The sequence below is a fragment of the Bufo gargarizans genome, chromosome 11, assembly GCF_014858855.1.
Source record: "Bufo gargarizans isolate SCDJY-AF-19 chromosome 11, ASM1485885v1, whole genome shotgun sequence".
In the NCBI taxonomy this organism is placed as follows: domain Eukaryota; kingdom Metazoa; phylum Chordata; class Amphibia; order Anura; family Bufonidae; genus Bufo; species Bufo gargarizans.
Window position 1 is genome coordinate 26403496 of NC_058090.1, and position 17929 is coordinate 26421424.

General features: G+C 47.0%; 1 pseudogene; it reads right to left on the minus strand.

Moving 5' to 3' along the window:
* Window positions 1-366: 366 nt before the first annotated feature.
* Window positions 367-17506, minus strand: LOC122921263 (annotated as a pseudogene).
* Window positions 17507-17929: the final 423 nt, after the last annotated feature.

A 17929-nucleotide genomic window follows, 5' to 3' on the forward strand; every position in this document is an offset into this window, starting at 1 on the left:
CCCCATTGACTTACATTGTGTGCCAGGACGGATCTGTCTTGCTCCGCACCACAGGGCGGACAGAAAAACGCTGCAGGCAACGTTTTGGTGGCCGCCTCCAGAGCGGAATGGAGACTGATCGGAGGAAAACTGATGCATTCTGAGCAGATCCTTTTACATTCAGAATGCATTAGGGCAAAACTGATCCGTTTTGGAACCGCTTGTGAGAGCCCTGAACGGATCTCAGAAACGGAAAGCCAAAACGCCAATGTGAAAGTAGCCTAAGCCATTTCTTGGTGATGCCTATCTCTGGGGGTATATGATGGCGCACATATTTGCTATCACACAGCTTTCCCAGTACCAGACATACGAAAGAGATGGCTGACTAGAATTTTTAATTAACAAAAGGTAACAATTCAACAAAATACCCGGGAGGCTGTAGTGCTGCATTCTCCTGTCTGTAGTGGACCCAGGTACACAGGCTACATATAGACATTTTCTTTATTAGATTAGGAGTAATAATATCTGAGCCCGTCCGTCTGCGCCATCTGGTAATCTTCCAGCTCGTGTCCCTGCAGAATGAACAGAAAATCAGCAGATGCACCAAACTATATTTGGAGCACAAAAAAAAATAGAAAAAAATTTAATTCTGATAAGCAGTCAGCCTCTGGATAGCTTAAGGAGTGGATTATTGGAAATTGTGTGGATGTCTATGTACTTTCACTCCAGTGAGGACCATGCTTATCTTATGAGACTTTTTAATAGAACGTGCGACTTTTGTAAAGCTGTTAATGACTGATAAACTGCTACCGTCAAACCACATTTATTACAGTCTTAGGCCTCATGCACACGACCGTTGTGTGCACCCGTGGCCGTTCCGTTTTCTGTGATTTCCTGCGGAACCTATTACTTTTAATGGGTAGGTTGAAAACTCGGAAAATGCACCGTTTGTCATCCGCCCCCGTGTATCCTGTCCGTCAAAAAAATGACCTGTCCTATTTTTTTGACGGACAACGGTTCACGGACCCATTCAAGTCAAAGGGTCCGTGAAAAAACACGGATGCACACAAGATTGGCATCCGTGTCCGTAGGCTACTTTCATACAGACTGATCCGAAGATCCGTCTGCATAAAAGCTTTTTCAGAGCTGAGTTTTCACTTTGTGAAAACCCAGATCCGACAGTATATTCTAACACAGAGGCGTTCCCATAGTGATGGGGACGCTTCAAGTTAGAATATACTACGAACTGTGTACATGACTGCTGCCTGGCAGCCCCTGATCTCTTACAGGGGGCTGGGATCCGTACAATTAACCCCTCAGGTGCCGCACCTGAAGGGGTTAATTGTGCGGATCATAGCCCCCTGTAAGAGATCAGGGGCTAGCATGGGGCAGACCCCCCTCCCTCCCCAGTTTTAATATCATTGGTGGCCAGTGTGCGGCCCCCCTCCCTCTATTGTATTAATATCATTGGTGGCCAGTGTGCGGCCCCCCCTCCCTCCCTCTATTGTATTAATATCATTGGTGGCCAGTGTGCGGGGCCCCCCCTCCCTCCATTGTATTAATATCATTGGTGGCCAGTGTGCGGCCTCCCCTCTTTCCCGGGGCTCCGATCGGTAACCATAGCAACCAGGACGCTACTGCAGTCCTGGTTGCCAAGGTTACTTAGCAATATTAGAAGCATCATACTTACCTGGTGGGCTGTCTGTGACCGGCCGGGAGCTCCTCCTACTGGTAAGTGACAAATCATTGAGCAATGCGCCGCACAGACCTGTCACTTACCAGTAGGAGGAGCTCCCAGCTGGTCACAGACAGCGCAGCAGGTAAGTATGATGCTTCTAATATTGCTAAGTAACCATGGCAACCAGGACTGCAGTAGCGTCCTGGTTGCCATGGTTACCGATCGGAGCCCCAGCGATTAAACTGGGACTCCGATCGGAACTCTCCGCTGCCACCAATGATCCAGGGGGTGGGGGGAAGGGGGGCCGCACACTGGCCACTAATGATATTAATACAATGGAGGGGGGGCTGCACACTAGCCAATGATAATACAATAGAGGGCGGGGGGGGGCCACACTGGCCAATTAAATTAAAACTGGGGAGGGAGGGGGGTCTGCTGCCTGGCAGCCCCTGATCTTTTACAGGGGGCTATGATACGCACAATTAACCCCCCTAGGTGCGGCACCTGAGAAGTAATTGTGCTGATCACAGCCCCCTGTAAGAGATCGGGTGCTGCCAGGCAGCAGGGGGCAGTCATGTACACAGTTCTTAGTATATTCTAACTTGAAGCGTCCCCATCACCATGGGAACGCCTCTGTGTTAGAATATATTGTCGGCTCTGAGTTTCACTATCTAACTCCTATCCGACAGTATATTCTAACATAGAGGCGTTCCCATGGTGATGGGGATGCTTCAAGTTAAAATATACCATCGGATTGGAGAAAACTCCGATCCTATGGTATAATAGGGACTCCTGACTTTACATTGAAAGTCAATGGGGGACAGATCCGTTTGAAATTGCACCATATTGTGTCAACGGCAAACGGATCCGTCCGGGTCTGCACTGCCAGACGGACACTTAAACGATTTTTTCTTCATGTCCGTGGATCCTCCAAAAATCAAGGAAGACCCACGGAAGAAAAAACGGATCACGGACCTACGGACCCTGTTTTTGCGGACCTTAAAAAAAAAACGGTCGTGTGCATGAGGCCTTAAAGGGCCGATCATAAATCTGACTTGGCTAAAACTGACTTTAGCCCTATGTGAAAGTGGAGTGAGCTGTCGGAGTAATGATAAGGCGTCCAGATCACAATTTTTATTTTCCTATTGCCCCCTGTTACACCGCTGCACTGGAATACAGTCTGGACTTCTTATCTGCAGTACTACTCATGTATTACTGTAGATCAGGGATCAGCAACCTTAGGCACTCCAGCTGTGGTGAAACTACGACTCCCAGCATGCACACGTGCTTAGCTGTTTTGAGAACTCCCATAGACGTGAATGGAGCATGCTGGGAGTTGTAGTTTCACCATATCTGGAGTGCCAAAGGTTGCTGACCCTTGCTGTAGATAATAGTCCAAAATCAGGGTGACAGATTCCCTTTAAAGGGCATCTGTCAGCAGTTTTGTACCTGTGACACTGGCTGACCTGTTACATGTGTGCTTGGCAGCTGAAGGCACCTGTGTTGGTCCCATGTTCATATGTGCCCGCACTGCTGGGGAAAAAGGATGTTTTATTATATGCAAATGAGCCTCTAGGAGCAACGGGGCGTTGCTGTTACACCTAGAGGCTCTGCACTTGACCTGACCAGCCATTGACAGGAAGGAAACGTTCCGTCCCGACAGTCTGCTGCTCGCTCTGTGAAGGAGACTGGCTGCATTTATCATGCAGTGATCACCTTGACTGTATGAGGACGAGGGATTGGCTGGAGGGCAGGACACATCAGACCATTCAGTGTCAACCATACCGTCTCTCTTCCTGTTCACAGCTGCTTTGCCATAGACATAGCAGCAGGAAGGGAGACAGCACATGTGCACTTAGTGCGCCGTCTCCTCATCCAGCGATCGGCGGTGGTGCTGGGTGTCGGACCCCCTGCCGATCAGAGGATAGGTCATCAATATTAAAAGCCCAGAGAACCCCTTTTCAATAGCTGCTGAGTGGTCCTGTTGATGGAACCCGGTTATATGTAGTAGTATAATTCTACTGTGTGTTGGCTTGGCTTTAGTTGTGCAATAGGTGGGATAGCCCTACCATAGTCCCAGCAGATAAGGGTATGGTCCCATAGGAATATAGAGTATTGTATCTGGCCTTGTATAGCCTGGGGTATTCTGGGGACAGCCTTAAACCCACAGGGAAGCAAGCATATAGGACATGGGCAAGGTGTGAGGGTGAAGGGTGGTGTTTGGCTTAGTGCCATGACACTCCTAGAGGCTCATTTGCATATTTTAAAACATCCTTTTTCTCAGCAATGCGGGCACATATGAACATGGGACCACACAGATGCCTTCCAGCTGCCAAGCGCACATGGAACAGGTCAGCCAGTGTCATAGGGACAAAACTGCTGACAGATGGGCTTTAAAGTGTACCTCTAGTTATCATCGTGACAAGTAAGGTGGTTCTGGGTTTTGAGACCCCCACCTCATTGATCACTGAAACAGGAGGGACAGGTGTAGCTTGTTGGCTCTGATTGGCCGCGGTGTATGGCGTTTCGATGAGCCCATACACTGCTAAACCTACCCCTGCAAAGAGAATTTGTCGGCGATTCATTGAGGGGGTCTCAACACCCACAGCCCTTTGAAATGTCACTAATACGTGCACGTTATTAGTCCTTTCACACAGACAATCTGCCCCATAACGAGCACTGGTAACATTTACCTGCCCTAATCTTTATTTTCTGTTTTCCTATACATATTCTCTGTGTAACACCTGGGCCCACTTGAGGTTCCAGCGCAGTAGACAGATATAGGGAGAGATTGATCAAAACTGGTATAAAGGAAAACCATAGCAACCAATCAGATCCCACCTTACATTTTTCAGAGCTTCTTTGTAAAACGAATAGGAGAATCTGGTTGCTAGGGGCAACTACGCCACTTTTCCTTTTAAATCTCCCACCCCCAGCAGCTGACAACAAACTATTACTCCCCGGTAGTGACAGCATGTTTGTCAGTGGTTAAGAATCATATTTAAACAATTATGGCTTGCAACTTTTTTTTCTTAGACGGAAATAGAAATGGTGGGGTCCCCCCAATTGTGAGAGGTGTACCCCATCTTCCAAAGTGCTATTAACAGAATAAATCTCTTACCTCAATGACTTCAAACTGGATGCGCTCCTGCTCCGCTCTCCTCTGCAACACACCTGCAAAATACCAGAATGAATTATAACGCAGCGCCCCATCCGATAATGAGTTGGGAACAAGAAAGGGATACTGCCATCAAATTGGTGACTATAAGGGTCCATACACATGTCCGCAAAATGGGTCCGTATCCTTTCCGCATTTTTGCGGAACGGGTGCAGACCCATTAATTTTCAATGGGGCTGGAATGTGCTATCCGCATTTGCAGATCCGCACTTCCGCAAAAAAAATAGAACATGTCCTATTCTTGTCCGCAATTGCGGACAAGATTAGGCATTTTCTATTATAGTGCCGGCGATGTGCGGTCCGCATATTGCGGAAATGCACATTGCCAGTGTCCGTGTTTTGCGGATCCGCAGAAACACTTACGGACGTGTGATGGACCCTACCAGCCTGGCTGCATGTGCATTGTGTGCATATATTATTCACCCAGGGTGCCATACCAGTTAAGGGGGGGTAACTATCTTCTAATCCATATTGTACTCATCGCCCCCTTTATACTTACAAACACTGCAATCCCAGTGAGAATAACCAGGGCGATGATGATAATGATGGCGGCAAAGCCGGGAGATGCTTTTCATGTAAATTCGAGGAGGTTCATTATCAAAAAACAAACCCGGATCGATTCTGTGTCAACCTCGAGGCTTCTTCCATCCAAGGGGAACGCTGAACTTGCTGTGTTTTTAACTGTGGGGACAAAATATCAACCAGTTACAAAATGTATGTGGATTATTTTAGTTCCAGGTTTGTGGGTAGTAACTAGCAATGGCCAGCAGGTGGCTCACTTTGTATGCAGATTTTGCAGCAAATGCAAAGGGTCCCCCTGTGATAACCGTTGAGCAGACAGAGCAATAGGGTCTGTTCACAGTATTATAAATGTCGGGGCTTTCCAGTATTTTTTATTGGTGCCGTTATCCATTTGAAAACAGATCCGAGGGAAGCCATTACACTAATGTGAACAGAAACTATAGCAGAAATAGGAAAAAAAAATCCATTGATTTCAAAGGTATCATCATTACCCATTCACTCCCCTTAGACCACCAGAGGTAGTAGGATTAAAAACACTGGTGGCATATCACTAGGATATCGTGTGACCTCTGCCGATCGCTAGCATGGTGTTTCAGTGTTGCCACCCATTCATTCTATTTTGGTGCTATATGTTTTTATTTGAGGTTACATCATAAGGGTGCATTCACACGTCCGTAGTTCTGGGTCTGCATCCGTTCCGCAATTTTGTGGAACGGGTGCGGACAGCACACCGTGTGCTGTCCACTCCGCAGTTCGGTTTCGTGGCCCCACAAAGAAGGTAGAGCAAGTCCTATTCTCGACCCCAAGGATATCACCATTAACTTTTTCACCAGCCTAGACCACTACGATTAGTGCAATCGAATGGGCTGTCCAAATGATACTTTTTTTTTATTTTTATAATTTTATATTTCTTAAAAAGAGTGAAGAAATGACAAAGCATATCCACAACAGATCTATGCACATTAGTATGAGGTATAACATGTGAAGCATCGTATTCACAGTAACTTAGGCATTAATAACATTCAGTAATATTCTATAACAGAACGAGGAATGTCAAGCATTAATATGACAATAAAGCGCACAGAAGAAAGATAAACTGTCTGTGACCACTGAATAACAACGAGACAAGGACAAAGACACAAAAGGGAGATGGGGGGGAGATACACCATTCTCGCCAGCTCTCTAAGGCTGGGTTCACACCTGAGCGTTTTACAGCGCGTTCCTACGCGCTGTAAAACGCTCAACAGGCAAAAACCAATGCTTCCCTATGAGAATGGGTCTCACCTGAGCGTTTTACAGCACATACGATCGCGCTGTAAAACGCCCTGCGCCCCAAGAAGTACAGGAGCTTCTTTGGGGCGTATTGTCGCACGTGCCTGCCCATAGATTCATTGGATGCCTCTGTGTTCAATCACACAAACGCGCGTTTCCAAAATACAAAAGCGCCCCAAAATACGCCTGTAAAAAGCGCTTATCGAATACGCTCAGGTGTGAACCCAGCCTAAGGATGTCTCGTAGCCCAGTAATCATCCCAGGGATCCCATATGGCATTGAAGAGAGCAACTTTGTCCTGAAACATAGCTGTGGAGTATTCCTGGGTTCGGACTTCCGTCACCCTAGCGTACAAATCAGAGACCCTTGGTGGTTCGGGGCTTTTCCAACATGGAGGTATTAGACAACGGGCTGCTGTAAGTATCATTAGTAGTAACTTAAGTGAGTGTTTTTTAACTTGACGAGTTACCACATTAGTCCAAATGATACTTGATGACTTGGGGTCCTCTTACACATGACAACAATGGGCAATAAATGAACGCTATGAATTGCATTGGGTCATGTGATCGGGGGGATCAATGATCGTTATCAAGGTTGTTTGTCCCTCTTTCATTTTGCAGACCAAAAATGAGGATTTTTAATATGCCACATGACAGGTGTGATCACCCGGAAAACAAGTGTTTGGTTTGATGGTCCTGATGGCATCATTATATGGGCTAATAATCGGAAACAAGTGTTTGTACCTGCCCCCTGGCCAATGTAAAAGAGCCTATAGGATAGGCTGTCAGTATCTAACTCCCAGCTGACCTTAGGTGCCACAACATGACTGTGCAGGAAATCCTGACCTGGGCCTCCGGGCACAGAGGCCGCAGCTTCCTACCCCTTCTAGCACCAGATACTAAACCTCCTCAGTCAAGGCCATAATTTACCCCCCGCTCGATGTAATACGCCACTGTCGCAATGTCCACAGGATCCTTCGTTTCCATTTGTAGAAAAGAACTTCATAGTGACCCTCGCGATTCAGCTCGTGAACCTGCAACGGACAGGAGTAGCAGCGTGGTTATACATTGCTTACGCAGCTTTCCTAGTGTAATGAATGGCAAAATCTACCCGTGTAGGCAGCAATACAATCCCGCACTTGTATGAGGCTGAATATAGAACATTCGCCACTCAGGAGAGCTGTAATGGCTGCCATCTTGATTATCACCCAGCTTTCCTACTGAACGGAATAGATATCACCTGCCTTGGTATAGCACCTACATATACAGTATATCTAGGTAGTTCAGTTTGCTCTTCCCATACTTCGGGTCCATTCACACATCCGTGTGTGTTTTGCGGATCCGCAAAACACGGACACCAGCAATGTGCGTTCCGCATTTTGCCGGCACTAATAGAATATGCCTATTGCGGACAAGAATAGGGCATGTTCTATTTCTTTCGAGAACGGAAATGCGGACCTGGAAGTGCGCCATAGAAATAAATGGGTCCGCAATTCCGTTCTGCAAAATGCGTAACAGAATTGCGGATGTGTGAATAGAGACTTAATAATTGTCCGCATAACGGACAAGGATAGTACTGTTCTGTTAGGGGCCAGATGTACCGTAAAGAAAAACGGGATGCACACGGATGTCATCCGTATTTTTTTGCGGACCGCAAAACACTGAAAAAGCCATACGGTCATGTGCAACAGGCCTAAACTGGCAGCTATATGGGGGGCAGAGAATGCTCTGGGAGAGCTGGGTGACAACCCCTGTGGGGACTGTGATTGACATACTAGTTGTCACCCAGGTTTCCGAGAACCGGATCCAACCAAGGAACAGCTGAAGTCAAGGAGGGGAACAAAAAGTTTCTTGTTGATCGTATACTGGTAGTAAATAAAAAAATAACACATAAAATAACCCATAAAAATAACCCATTGCGTCCTCACCATCACCTGTGAGATCTGCGGAGCTTTGAGAAGGAACGGTGACACTTTAGCAATCAGCTTCCTGTAGACACAAGGTGAAATGGCTTCAGCCCCAGACATTTGTCAGAAGAGGCCATAAAAAAATAATAATTCAATTACACTGAAAGTGGAGAACGTCGAAAGAACCGGCGGGCCCTGAATATTTACTGCCTAAATTACACAGACGCCGCCGGGCTCCTCACCGCGGCTAAATCACTGTCTGAGCCGCAAGACACACGACTCAAATCCCGGGAATCTACTATGTAAATAAAAAAAATGAAATATTGTGTTTTCTATCAAATTTGCCTTGTCGGCACCTGCAATTAGAGCCATTCCCCTTCCACATCCCCTTAGGCCTGGAGCAGGGACTGATGAATTTTGCACCACTGTTGGGGCTGCACAATATTAACCAATTCTGTTAATGCAAAAGTTGCTGTTGGTTGGAATGGTTGCAAAAGTCGGCGCAACTGAGGAACAATAAGAATTGTGTAATGCTGCAGCCTGCAGTGTAAAGAATGGAGGTTTCATTCTGTTTCTCATGGCAACGCTCAGACTTTAGGCTCTTATTTTATAAGAGGAGGGGAGCGTCCTATCCTATACGCTGCTGTGTGCATGTAATTATTCATGGAGGGGATGCAACACTGACCTGCGGAGCTCCTCCTCTTTCCCTTTCAGCTGCGCCATATCCACTTTGAAGGCGAAATTAATCTGAATGAGCCTGAAAGACAAGAATGCGGAAATCAGCACAATACACAGACACCGCGGCTTTGACATCGTCTGACCTTACACCTGGCGGAATAATACTTATATTCAGATGCTATCTGTTGCTCCCTTAAAGGGAATCTGTCAGCAGTTTTGAGCACACTAAACTGAAAACAGCACTAGACAGGGGCTGAGGACAGCAGTACAAACATACTTTTGTGTAGAGCTGTTATCATCAGGGGTAGTGTGAATATTAAGTTTTCTTCAATCAGGTTCTGGTCTTTGATTGCCCAGGAGGAGAAGCTTCACTGAGACGTGCTCTCTCTCGTTGAGCTGTTCACAGCCCTCCTCCATGCTCTGTGTGACAGCTGTAGCACCCAATCAGATGACTACTACAGATGTCACTCAGAGCAAAGGGGAGGGGCTGTGAACAGCTCAATACAAAGAGTACTTCATGGTGGCCCCGCCTCCTGGACACTCTAGGAGCAACAGGGGCGTTGCCATTACACTTAGAGGCTCTGCTCTCTCTGCAACGCCCTCTGCACTTTGATTGACAGGTCCAGGCATTATGATGTTTTTACTGCCTGGTCGTGTAATTTAAAGTGCAGACAGCGTGGCAGTTTCAGAAAGAACAAAGGCGCTAGGTGTAATGGCAACGCCCCCGTTGCTCCTAGAGGCTCATTTGCATTTATTAAAACATCATATTTCTCAGCAATGCGGGCACATATGAACATGGGACCAACACAGATGCCTTCAGCTGCCAAGAGCACATGTAACAGGTCAGCCAGTGGCATAGGTACAAAACTGCTGACAGATGCCCTTTAATGCATTTAATATAATAGTTCATCAACGTGTGATCGCTGGACGTTCTGAGAATAGGTTATCAGTATAGAACACATGGACAAACCCTTTAAATTCTCCTCCTATTTTAAGTGTTCAGCTCCTATTTACGGAGGGGGTGGAAAGAAGGTCAGCTGCTGTGCTCATGGCTGGGAAAGAAGTTCTATCCTATGCTAGTCACAACACCCCCTGCACTGACCCTCAACAATGGCGTTCACACCGAGCCCCCGCCCCACAATGGCAGCAACGAATCCCCTATGATAATGAGAACCAGTCCCTTCTCATAGAAAATACCAGCCAGGGACCGTCTGACAATGTTAGCCAGTCCCCAAATACCTTAAAATGCCAGATAGAGTCCCCCCCGAATGCAGTCCAGCCAATGCCCCACCTTACGGTGCCAGTTTTCTTGCCACTCCTGTGCACGGTGACTTCCCGCAATTTGACGTCGTATTAGTATGTCATGCTGATCGGGCAGGTGCGCGCCCGATCAGTGCAGTAACCAACAGCCGGGCCCTTGCTGTATCATCAATGCTGGCGGATTAACCCCTTCTAGCCCTGACTGCGACATAGAAGGTGTTTGCGGTGGGTAAGGGTCTTTATCGGGTCCCTGCGCTGCGGTGGCGGGGTCCCGATGGGTGAGAAGGCATAATAAATGTACTTACAGCCTCTAATACAGGAGACCTGAACATCCGTAATGTAAAAAATAATCCAGTGTGTAAGAGTCACCTCACTTACTGAACACTGACAAGTTTCTCGCACTTGGGGTCATCGCTGGTCTTGTCCGTCACCCTGACCCCTGCGCTGTCCACGCACCAGCACAGGTTGGAATCCTCGTCGCATTGCTTTGCTTTGAAATCTCCGCTCTCCTCGCACTCCGGATCGTAGACATTGTCGATCTCCACCTTGCTCCGTCCTGGATGACTCCGTCCACTGCGGCTCTTGTGCAGCATCTCGAGATGCATCAGACGACACTTGGGCGTCACTTGAAGAAGCAAATGAATGTAAAAGAAAATCATTGTGGAGAAACAATTATTTCTGCTGTAGCAAGTACAATGATATCACACTGGGCCCTCAGTACTACTACACCCATCCTACAAAGAAATCCAAGGTTAGGATGTTTGTGTTACACTTTTTTAATACAGCAGCAGTGACATCACTGAGAATGCAGCCTATCCATTCACTAGAGATCAGCGGTGACATCCCTGAGAATGCAGCCTATCCATTCACTAGAGATCAGCGGTGACATCACTGAGAATGCAGCCTATCCATTCTCTAGAGATCAGCGGTGACATCACTGAGAATGCAGCCTATCCATTCACTAGAGAGCAGCGGTGACATCACCGAGAATGCAGCCTATCCATTCACTAGAGAGCAGCGGTGACATCACTGAGAATGCAGCCTATCCATTCACTAGAGATCAGCGGTGACATCACTGAGAATGCAGCCTATCCATTCACTAGAGATCAGCGGTGACATCACTGAGAATGCAGCCTATCCATTCACTAGAGATCAGCGGTGACATCACTGAGAATGCCGCCTATCCATTCACTAGAGAGCAGCGGTGACATCACTGAGAATGCAGCCTATCCATTCACTAGAGATCAGCGGTGACATCACTGAGAATGCAGCCTATCCATTCACTAGAGATCAGCGGTGACATCACTGAGAATGCAGCCTATCCATTCACTAGAGAGCAGCGGGCAGTGGATATATATTACAATGGACTTACATTGCTTGCAGTTGACCGTCAGGTTGTCATATCCTCTGAACACGGCCTCGCACGTCCCGCAGCGGTTCAGGTGACAGGTGACATACTCATTGTACTGACATGAAGAATCCTCACAGACCTCATCATAGTCACAGTTCTCATGAGCAGGAAGAGCGTCTGGGCATTCGTCATCTGTGAAGGGAAAGATAAGGGCTGCATTATACACTATCCCCTGTAATATGAAATGTCCAGCGTATATTATCCAATGACTAGGGTGACGTATACAATACCAGACTAATATTACATGCCTCGTAATATCAAATATCAGGCTGCAACATAAAAAATGAGAAAGCTCTGTGAAATGTCAGGGAGCAGGATACAAGATCAGTGATACGTCAGCATATCTGCTATGGGGAATCTCAAATGTCCAACTATAACCCCAATTCCAAAAAAGATGGGGCGCTGTGTAAAATGCAAAAACGGAATGCAATGATTTTATTCCCAAGAGATCATGGAGCACATAGGTGATGAAACATTTTACCATTTCATGAGAAAATTAACTCATTTGGAGCTTGATGGCAGCAACGCATCTAAAAAAAGTTAGAACTGGGTCATGTCTACCATTGTGTAGCATCTGATCCTCTTCTAACAGTCTGGCAAGTGAGGAGACCAAAAACAAGCCTCAATATGTGAAACAGTAAATCTGGGCAAAAGTTTAAAAGACCAATATATACCCTACAATGTTGTTTACAAACAAACGACGACAAAATGATCATAAATATAGTTCATTTTATTACAACAAATTCATGACATATCATAATGTACACAATAAAATAACAATAACAGGGAACACCAGCAGAAAGGCAATGCCAAAATCCACTGGCCTCTGCCGCTATCACCCACCAATAGTTGTTAAACATGTCAAGCACAACTAAGTTATGAGTGCATACATGTCAAATCAAAAAAGTATTAGGTTTGGCCCAATATAAGAAGAAGTAAAAAATGTAGCATATAAGAATATCGCACTAAACGTGTACAAATCCCTAAAAAGAACAAAACTCTAAGGTTAAACCTATCACTCAATAGAGCCAAAGAGAGAGGTACAGCAAAGGCTAAATATAAGAGCAGGAGAAAAAGTAAATCCCCCAAAAAATAAAAGTGAAAGACCCTATAGTAAAGGTGAAATGAGCCAAGAAAATAGTTGTAATCAGATCAATGTATACCGCAGGACATAATGGGGGGGGGGGGGGGGGGGTGAGAAGAGCAGCGCAGGACATGATGGGAGGGGGGGGGGGGGTGAGAAGAGCAGCGCAGGACATGATGGGAGGGGGGGGGGTGAGAAGAGCAGCGCAGGACATGATGGGAGGGGGGGGGGGGGGTGAGAAGAGCAGCGCAGGACATGATGGGGGGGGGGGTGAGAAGAGCAGCGCAGGACATGATGGGGGGGGGTGAGAAGAGCAGCGCAGGACATGATGGGAGGGGGGGGGGGTGAGAAGAGCAGCGCAGGACATGATGGGAGGGGGGGGGGTGAGAAGAGCAGCGCAGGACATGATGGGAGGGGGGGGGGGTGGAGAAGAGCAGCGCAGGACATGATGGGGGGGGTGTGAGAAGAGCAGCGCAGGACATGATGGGGGGGGGTGGGGGTGAGAAGAGCAGCGCAGGACATGATGGGAGGGGGTGGGGTGAGAAGAGCAGCGCAGGACATGATGGGGGGGGGTGTGAGAAGAGCAGCGCAGGACATGATGGGGGGGGGGTGAGAAGAGCAGCGCAGGACATGATGGGGGGGGTGAGAAGAGCAGCGCAGGACATGATGGGGGGGGGGGTGAGAAGAGCAGCGCAGGACATGATGGGAGGGGGGGGGGGTGAGAAGAGGCAGCGCAGGACATGATGGGGGGGGGTGGAGACGAGCAGCGCGGCCATGATGGGGGGGTGAGGTTGAGAAGCGCGCGCAGGACATGATGGGGGGGGTGTGAGAAGGAGCAGCGCCAGGACATGATGGGAGGTGGGGGGTTGAGAATGAGCAGCGCAGGACATGAGGGAGGGGGGGGGGTGAAGGAGCAGCAGCGGCAAGGACATGATGGAGGGCGGGGGGTGATGAACCGGAGCCGCGCAGGACATGCTGGGAGGGGGGGTGTGAAGAAGAGCAGCGCAGGACATTGATGGGGGGGGGGTGAGAAGAGCCAGCGCAGGACATGATGGGGGGGTGCGACGAGCAGCGACCGGGACATGCTGGGGGGGGGGGTGAAAGGAAGAGCAGCGCAGGACCATGACTGGGGGGGTGAGAAAGAGCCAGCGCCCAGGACCTGCTTGGGGGGGGTTGAGAAGAGCAGCGCAGGACATGATATGGGGGCGGGGGGTTGAGAAGAGCCCAGCCGCAGGACCGGATAGGGGGGTGCGAAGAGCAGCGCGGGCCCGATGGACATGATGGGGGGGGGTGAGAAGAGCAGCGCAGGACATGATGGGGGGGTGAGAAGAGCAGCGCAGGACATGATGGGGGGGGTGAGAAGAGCAGCGCAGGACATGATGGGGGGGGTGAGAAGAGCAGCGCAGGACATGATGGGGGGGGGTGAGAAGAGCAGCGCAGGACATGATGGGGGGGGGGGGTGAGAAGAGCAGCGCAGGACATGATGGGGGGGGTGAGAAGAGCAGCGCAGGTCAGGATAGGAACCTCGACACGCGTTTCGCCTCAGCTTCGTCGATCTGATTACAACTATTTTCTTGGCTCATTTCACCTTTACTATAGGGACTTTCACTTTTATTTTTTTTGGGATTTATTTTTTCTCCTGCTCTTATATTTAGCCTTTGCTGTACCTCTCTCTTTGGCTCTATTGAGTGATAGGTTTCACCTTAGAGTTTTGTTCTTTTTAGGGATTTGTACACGTTTAGTGTGATATTCTTATATGCTACATTTTTAGCTTCTTCTTATATTGGGCCAAACCTAATACTTTTTTGATTTGATCACACACTCATAACTTAGTTGTGCTTGACATGTTTAACAACTATTGGTGGGTGATAGCGGCAGAGGCCTGTGGATTTTGGCATTGCCTTTCTGCTGGTGTTCCCTGCTATTTTTATTTTATTGTGTACATTATGATATGTCATGAATTTGTTGTAATAAAATGAACTATATTTATGATCATTTTGTCGTTCTTTGTTTGTAAACAACATTGTAGGTATATAAAGTGAGGAGACCAATTGCAGGAGTTTTGGGCGAGGATTGTTGTCCCATTCTTGTCTGATGTAGGATTCTGGCTGCTCCACGGTCCTGGGTCTTCTTTGCCATTTTTTTTGTTTCGTAATGTGCCAAATCTTTTCTATTGGGGAAAGGTCTGGACTACAGGCGGCCTGTTCAGCACCCGGACTCTTCTTCTGTGAAGCCATGCTGTTGTGGAGGGTGCAGTATGGTGTGGGGGGGGTTTCAGCATCGTCTTGCTGAAATATACAAGGCCGTCCTTGAAAGAGAGGGTGTCTGGAGCACATGTTGTTCTAGAACCTCTATACACTGTTCAGCATTGATAGTGTAAGCCGTCCACGCCCTAGGCACTAATGCAGCCCCATACCATTACAGACGTGCTGATAAGCTGGATGGTCCCTCTCCTCCTAAGTCCGCATGACACAGCGTCCGTGGTTTCCAAAAAGAATTTTGTCCGTGTTGACATGTGGCTTCTTCTTTGCATGAAGCTTTAACTTGCATTTGTGGAACTGTGTTCACAGACAACGATTTCTGTAACTGTTCCTGAGCCCATGCAGTAATTTCCAGCACAGAATCCAGCCTGTTTTTAATGCGGTGCCGCCTGAGGACCCCTAGATCACAAACATAGTACTGACCGTCCCCAGATTCTCTATATCTTTTCTATTATGTACTGTAGATGGTGGGATATCCAATATCTTCACAATTTTATGTTGAGCAACATTTTTCTGAAATTGTCCCACAATTTTTTGACGCAGGTTTTTTGCAGACTGGTGAACCTCTGCCCCTCTGACACGCTTTTATACCCATGACTATGCAACTTACTTTTGCAGTCACTTTTCCAGCCTTTTTATTTTTGCCCCCGTCCCAACTTTTTTGAGATATGCTGTTGCCAAATTCTAAAAGGAATCTCAATACCAGAAAAAAAACGTTTCCTCATGCATTCTGAATGGAAAGAGATCCGCTCAGGACACATCAGGCAGCATTATGTTTTGTGTTCGGACAACAACAATGGATCAGTCACTGTCAACAATGTAAGTCAACGGTAACTGAGCCTAAAAAAACTGATCCATCACCCATTGACTTTCAATGTATCTAGTGACAGATCCATTTTTTTCTTTCTTTTTTGATTTTACACAACCGCGTCCTGATGTGCAAAATCTAATTGGATCCATTTATTTCTGGTATTGAGATCCTCTGCCGGATCTGAATACCAGACTTAACAACGCACGTGTGAAAGTAGCCTCATTATTTTTTTTTCCATGAAATGTCTCTCATCATCCGATATGTGCCCTGTGATCTAATGTGAATAAAATACAGGTCTATGAGATTTTCAGATGATTGCATTCTGTTTATACTTACATTTTACACAGCGCCCCTACAATTTTGGAATTTGGAATGCATACTATCAAATTGTCAGGAAGCATTATGGATCCATGGCCCACGCTATCAAGTACATGATACAATGTCAGACTGCTGTATATAAGGACTCTGTGCATTATCCAACATCAGGGAGTACAGTACAATATCAGGTGTACATATAGCTGTTTGGCCTATGTTATGCAATGGCATGTAGTCCGCCTGTACTATCAAGCATCAGGAAACTGTATATAATATAAGAGGACAATATAAACAATGCAACATCAAATGTCAGGATGAGAATAAAGCTACAGGGTCCAACGTCTGTGAATTCTTTATATAAAATACATCTAAGGCTACCTTCACACTAGCGTTTCTATTTTACAGTATTGAGATCCGTCATAGGGTCTCAAAACCGGAAAAAAACTCTTCAGTTTTGTCCCCATTCATTGTCAATGAAGACAAAACGTAACTGAACAGAACTGAGTGCTCAAACATGCATTCCGTTCCGTTCTCATACCAGAGAGCAAACCGCAGCATGCCGCGGTTTTCTTTCCGTCATGGGATGCGGAGCAAGACACAATAGAAAACGGATCCTTCCCCCATTGACTTTCAATGGTGTTCATGACGGATCCGTCTTGGCAATGTTAAAGATAATACAACCGGATCCGTCTTGGCAATGTTAAAGATAATACAACCGGATCCGTCTTGGCAATGTTAAAGATAATACAACCGGATCCGTTCATAATAGATGCAGAAGGTTGTATTATCAGTAACGGAAGCGTTTTTTGCTGAACCCTGCCGGATCCAGAAAAAAACGGTAATGTGAAAGTAGCCTTAACTGCTTAGAGTGTTTTAAACTGCAGCGTTACATCCGCAATCAGGTCAGCCTGTGTTATCAAACGCCTGGTGCAGTGTACAATGTGAGACCGCAACATATAAAGGCAATCCACTAACTGGAACCAGTGTGCAAATCTACCTACCTGGTACTGTGGAGACCCCCGGCAGAGACCCCAGGAGCAGCAGATAAAACCCAAAGCAGTAGTACCTTCTTGTGTCCATGGAAATTCATCAGAAGCACAGAGCCCCCGTCCAGCCCTCTGCTGGGAGCGTCTCACCTACAGAGGGTTCCACTTGGCTGGAAACAGGTTTAAGCATTACCCCCTCCTCCAGGGAAGGATTGTGAGGACACATATATTATACTGTGGAAATATGGCTACTGGTGACATTGAAATCACTGGGGCAGCAACAATCAACATAATAATAAAGTAGGAAACATTATATCCTCTACTATATATAACTTATACTACATCAACCTCTAAACATTGTTATCCTCCAGAGCAGCACTCGCTATTCTGCTGGTGCAGTCACTGTGTATATACATTACTTATCCTGTACTGATCCTGAGTTACATCCTGTATTATACTCCAGAGCTGCACTCACTATTCTGCTGGTGCAGTCACTGTGTACATACATAACTTATCCTGTACTGATCCTGAGTTACATCCTGTATTATACTCCAGAGCTGCGCTCACTATTCTGATGGTGCAATCACT